At 31.2% G+C, this 6,605-nt stretch overlaps 1 long non-coding RNA gene across 1 annotated transcript; it reads right to left on the bottom strand.

Moving 5' to 3' along the window:
* Positions 1-466: 466 nt before the first annotated feature.
* LOC127706926 (uncharacterized) lies at positions 467-6,035 on the bottom strand. Its single transcript, XR_007984641.1, has 3 exons — positions 4,593-6,035; positions 3,120-3,190; positions 467-1,778 (listed from the first exon to the last, which is right to left on the bottom strand). It is a non-coding gene; the product is annotated as an uncharacterized LOC127706926 (long non-coding RNA).
* Positions 6,036-6,605: the final 570 nt, after the last annotated feature.

Raw genomic sequence — 6,605 nt, 5'->3', positions numbered from 1 at the left:
TATATAGTGCCTGTCACAAGTAAAAATGCATTGATTGCTTTCTTTGTATTATTCGACTGTAAATAAAAAAAATTATATCGAGGTTTTGCAATACGAAAAATGCGACTCCTTGAGTTTCACAATAATAAGAACTCCTATTATAATATCAAAACATGTATTTGTATGAAGCTTTCCCTTAAATGTCAAAAATGAAACTCGATTTTTTTTTTCATTCTTAACAAGTCGAAATAGTAAATGGACGCAACTGTCAAAGCGTTCGCGAACATGTTTAACTCTGTCACAGCATATAGTGCATGATACAAGGTATGTAAAGCCATAGTTGTTATTTTTTTGTTTCTTTTTATTTGTCTATTTGTTTAAATTGTTTGTCATCAACCCGTGTTCTTTCACGGACTACGTGGTTTGGAGTTTGTTAATTGTTTTTAGAAACACAAATAATCATTAAGGAAAACAAAAAGTCAGTCACTTTAAAAAAAAAAAGCACAAATCGCTGTATTAATTTTAATGATATCAAAAGTCACGTATTCGTAATGTAAAGAAAATAAAGCTGACTTATAATATAATGTAGATGTATCTAAATGTATACATTAGAAATATAGTATAACGGAGAAAACACCTCTTTTATCTGCTCTGCGTGTTTCCGTATACCACGAGTTGTACCATAAATGCGTTTATAAAATGATAGTGCAGTACAAACAATCTCGGTCATTTTTGGTCCATAAAAAATACCTTTTGATCATCATTTAAGGATTCCGTTTGAATGATTAAATTGAGAGCAATGACGTTAAAACGATCAATTAATAATGGAAAATTGATAATTTAAGAACTTTACTAATACGTATATAGGTATATAATTTATATTACAACATGTATTTACATACATTGTGCAATGCGCAGGCTTGCATCAATTTCCGTTGAATATATTGAATTTTTACGGTAAAAGGTCAACAGTCTGGATAGAAGCGTGCTTCAAATTATGTCATGTTTAGTCATGGGAAATTTGTTTGTGTCAATGCTGAATTTAAGGCATTGCAAGGATAATCTATATATTCATATTAAACCTAATCTGTTCTCTAATTTGTGAATGAGAGATATGTGTATAGTTTTATTTCTAATTTTGATGACCTGATATATGTTACATTTTTAAAACTAAGTATTTAGAAAAATTTAAAAAAATCGGAGTACATGGCCTTTAAACAATGTCATACATACGGGGAATCGTTGTTATTACGTGTACAGAAGATGTTAACTTATTTTTTTAATGTTATACCATGTTATTATAAGATATTCATGAAAAAAAATGTCTGTTGCCACAATAATGATATTAGTTTCAATTGAAAGAACATTGGTCAATAAACCATACAATACGTCATAGTAAGTGCTACATGTACACTTCATTAGTGTTTGTATAAAAATAAAAAGAGGTGGTCATTGTCAATAGCGCAACTTCCCATCAGAGATCAGCTAATGTACTGATTAAACTAAATAATGTCCCATAACATTAAGCACATAATAATATTCTTTTCGACAAATTAGTCCTTCTTCATTGGATGCTTCATCCTTAGTTTATTTTCTGATTGCAATCAAATGCATTACATGTGTTATTGAACGTCCCATCCGTTTGTCAGTTTAAATCACTTTTCAATTTTGTTTGTACAGTTTTATTAAATGTCAGTTATGGCATTGTCTACTCTTTAAACTGTCTTCTGTTGATACATGTATAGTATACATTTGTTGATGAACCAATTTTGTTAAGTATTTCAACAATACAACTTCACCTATAATAAATAACAAAATAGTTAGGATACAACAATGTACTATCTATAGTATTAGTCAAAATTTGCTGATACACTATTCACATATTGCATTTACCACCAGAAGCTAAACTTTCATTTTCGGCTATTGTTAACGTCAGATTGGTTTAAATATTATCGTGCAACGTAAAAATATCCTTATCGTGATTCGGCAGATGTATCAAAAAATTTCCCAGTACCGTTATGTTTCAAAAGAATTAAATGTTGTTCGTCAAAATCAGTCGATTGTTTTTCATCATCGTAAAAGAAAATGTACATTTTATCATCATTCATTCAAACTTACCGTAAAGTAATTTTACAACGTTTTCTTTCTGTTATTCGTCATGAAGATATTCCAATGACGAACCTCTAATCGATTTTCGTTCGTTGGTAAACATGGTCAAGTTCGAGGCTTGATTGTGCCAGGTTTTTATTGACATACCTTTTTGAATCGGTATGTATGCTTTCCTTTTTTTTAAATATACATTCTCTGGATTCTATGTAACCTCTTTTGATACGAAAAAGTTTGGAAATACTGTAATGCAAGACTTGGTAAGTGTATGCAAATTGTTTGATCGTGGCGAATATAAGCTGATTAGTTTGGCTAAGTTCTGACCAAGTTTCCATAAATTGATGTCGGCTTCCAAACGATATCAACAATCTATATTGTCAGGAAATCATCCTTAAACATAATGCCAACCAAACAGGGCTTGTATTTTCTAACACGATTTCCCTCAAAAGAGTATTGCTGCTCACATGGAAGGTAATAAATCAAGAGTTCTGAGGGGTGAAGTTGAAATCATCCCTTCGTTAATTGTAGGGACGTCATCACGAGTTTGTTCACCGTTTCGGCATATCCGTTAAACAGATAATAGCGAATGTGGTCAACTTCATCTTTAGTGACGGATTGAAAAAAAGTTAAATTGTTAAACTGTGATTTTTTTTTATGATAATAGCCAAACAAATAGGGAAAATTGACGAAAAATGGGAAAAACTTTAAAAATTGGGTACTTCCAAATGGTCCACTTAAAAAAAGAAGTTCAACACCATATGATTTTTTTCTTAATCAGTTACCTTCTTACAATTATATAAACCATAAAATCGGGTTAAGAATCAAGTTTAATTCTAGAAACATTTTGCTCCTCAGAACTGTACATTCTAAATTATGATATGATATCATAATAATTACAAAACGTCACAAACGTTCGCATTGTATGGGTTGCAGTCAAAATGTCACAGACATACAAATAACGGTGCACTGTCAATAGGAATAGTCATATCTATATACTATTTCTAGATATAATAAAATCAACACATTATAGTTACCTTTCGAACTAGATTTCTGTTTTGTTTGTCAATTGAATTATGTTACACCACTATACATGCCATAGTTCAACCTGCAAATAAATAAACTATTTATATCATGGTATGTGTTAACGTACGTGTCTTTTGTATACCATGCATATAGCCAACAACAACTTATTAAATTTTTCTACCTATGGTTGTCCTTATTATAATAGGCAAATGTGGACTCTACAGTCAAATAAATTATTAATATGAAATGACAATTCTGTATTTTTTATGTGAAGAGATAAAAACACATTAGTGGATTTATAGATGTTGTGGATCCAGGGTTTTGACAAAATGTCCAATTGATCTCCTGTAGATCTGGTCAATAAAGTTTACAAATACAATAATTTCCCATTTCATATGAGTTTCCGTCATTTGGGTTTGCACTGTAGAAATTTGAGGAAAAATCGTAAAGATACGAATTTAAACTTTTTTCGAATCTACATCTATTATGTCTATTTGGGTTGCTCGACCCTTGTTGTCAATATAACGGAGCTTTACACATTTGAAATACAATGTTTTCTTGAGGTAACAATCTGCTCTATCACCGTCTCAGCCATGAATCATTTATATAGTGTACAGCTGGCAAGGACTTGTCTGTTTTCTTTCGTTCAAAACAATGAAAATTCGTCGATTTGAATAACAGAACTACGTATAAATATATATGAATTACTATTTACAATAATGTTCAAATATTTTTAAGCTATTCAACACCTACATGTACCTACTTTTAACTTCAACCCAAACTATCAGACCCTTCCTTATAAGTATTCCCCTTGCACCTTTTTTATAATTGTGATAGACACACCGACGATAAATGTAACAGCAAACACTACATAAATACACAAAATATAATTATTTTTACACAGTTTACAAACATGTTTTTTTAAATTATGTTCGATGCTTAATAATAAAAAAAACAAAAACTCATCTTGCTGTTAAACCTCCTTACTTCCAGATGTTTAGTACTAGTCATTAATGAAGTTTTTACAGTGTTTAAAAATCAAATTGTCGTTTTGTATTACGATCTTTGTTTTATATTTTGTTTACAAAGATATTGTGGAATTTATATCTATTAGGAATATGACTGTTGTTTTCCATTTGATTGATGTGTTTGGGCTTTTCATTTTGCCATTTGATAAGGGACTTTCCAATTTGAATTTGTTATTTTTGAACATTAAGCAGGTGTTTAAATAATATGTCAAGATCGCTATCAATTTGAACTTAGAAAAAAGAGGCGAAGGATACCAAAGGGACATTTTAACTAATAAGTCTACAATAAACTGACAACGCCATGGCTAAAGGAAAAAGAAAAACAACAGTACAGAAATATAGAGACTAAGCATCACGAACCCCACAAAAACTGGGGGTTATCTCAGGTGCTCCTGAAGGGTAAGTAGATCTTGCTCTACATGTGGCACCCATGGTATTGCTCATGTAAGTACAAACCTGGTGATTAGTCTAATTTGGTAGGTTTTGGGTGAAAAGGGGTCAGGATTGTCGTTTCGATGATTCGAACATATCTGTTGTCATCTGTGAAACCAACTCGTGATGGCGTCCGTTTACGAAGAATGATTTCAACTTAACCACATGGAGCTCTTGATTTATTAGCTTCATTGTGATCAGCAACCCTCTATAAAGGAAATGATGACATGAAAGGCAATATCTTATCAACTGAAAAAATATATACTCTGTATGCAGGCGCTACTGGAAATATGCTACATATCTGGTTAGTTCACAATTGGGAAGCTGAAATCATCTCTTTTGTCGTGAAGTTTTGTTTTTCAAACTGATAGTCTTTTTCTAAATTTAAGTCAAGATATGAGACAGACCTAACTGTATATGTGGTATCCTGTATCTCAAGTTCGACGGAATAGATGAGTCCTCATAGTCACAAAATGTTAACTGCAAAGTTCCTTTCTTTCTACCTACCTTAGAAGTTCCTGTATGAAATCAGCCTAATATTAAGAACAGAACAAGTCGACAAGTTCGATGGAATAGATGCGTCCTCATAGTCACAAACTTTTGAATTATTAATTGAGAGAGCATCATCTATTTAGCAGAAAGTGAAGTTCAATGATACTGCAAAGTTCTTTTTGTTCTACCTACATGAGAAGTTCCCGTATGAAATCAGCCTCATGTTTATAAAAGAACAAGTCGACAAGAAGAGGATCGCAATGGGTACTCATGGGAATGCCGATTTGTTGTTGTAAAACACGTCCACGTCTACAAACGTAACACATATGTTGCCAATTAAAAAATGAAGCATAACACATATACATACCAGATACCTCTAAGTGTTAATCTCGACCAGATAATTAACAAAAGGCTAAGAACAGAAAGAGTTTAGAAATCATTACACTAACGCTATAGTAAGCATAAACAAGACCGCAAAATACCTAATTAACTCGTTTCTAAATAGTCTTCCGTCCCTTATCATGCGTATGTAAGTAAATGTAATAAAGGATGGATTTAATAAAGCAACATATAAAAAATTATTGAAAACTTTTATCATGCATAACACCCAGGCATATACAAGGTTTTTACACAATGGAAGTAAACATAACCCTTAAAAACAAGCGATTATTGCTCAGAACTGTTTTTGACAATGATAATGGTTTTCTTTTTAACAAACAATTGAATTGTTACCAAATATTGTGATGCATTTTAGTTTATATTAAGAATTACAAATTAGGCTGCATCCTAAACATGTCATTCTAACATTTCCGGATGACATGACTTCCGTGTCTTCAGTATTTTTCAAAGCATTTTTAGTGTTATAAATTATCGTTAACGCCCTTTGTTTAAATAACTTCTTTATTCTGATATCTCAATATCAATTTCTGAATTGATAAGGAATCGGTAAGATGTTTAAAAATTACGGGACCGTATTACAGTAAAACGTACCTACTCACCCGAAAGTCAAATCTTATTGACATCGCAAAATCATGATCAAGAGAAATCGATCTAGTAAAATGAAAAAAAAAAACTGTAAACATATCTTTTAGAGTGTAGTTCAATTCATGACATTTTTTTGTCGTGTATTACAAGTTTGAAAGAAAAGTGAATTTGTAAAAAAAGAAAGGGTGCAAAAGTAAATATTTCAATATATAAGAGCAGAGGTATTGGGTCATTTACATTTATCTAAAGCAATATAATGATATGTCATCGACAGATTATTTTTCCTAATTTGGCCAAATAATATACGTCGTTGATAAGAATGAGTAGGAACAGTTACTTAACTTATTTAGAATTAAGCATTTGTGTCGTAAAATCTCATTAACAGCCTGTCCAGTCTTGAACATTAAATGTTATGTATTATCATACTTAGTGTGAACAGTGTTTACACAATGATATCAAGTATAACACTGTATTTTATAAATGTCAAATAATAAGAACTGAAATAGTGAATAATGAATTAAAGTTGAATATATGTTAGAAATAAAGGTAATAAAACACAAT

The sequence above is a fragment of the Mytilus californianus genome, unplaced genomic scaffold (assembly GCF_021869535.1).
Source record: "Mytilus californianus isolate M0D057914Y unplaced genomic scaffold, xbMytCali1.0.p SCAF_6, whole genome shotgun sequence".
In the NCBI taxonomy this organism is placed as follows: Eukaryota; Metazoa; Mollusca; class Bivalvia; order Mytilida; family Mytilidae; genus Mytilus; species Mytilus californianus.
Note: the sequence above shows the minus strand (reverse complement) of the source record. Positions and strands in the feature narration are given on the sequence as shown.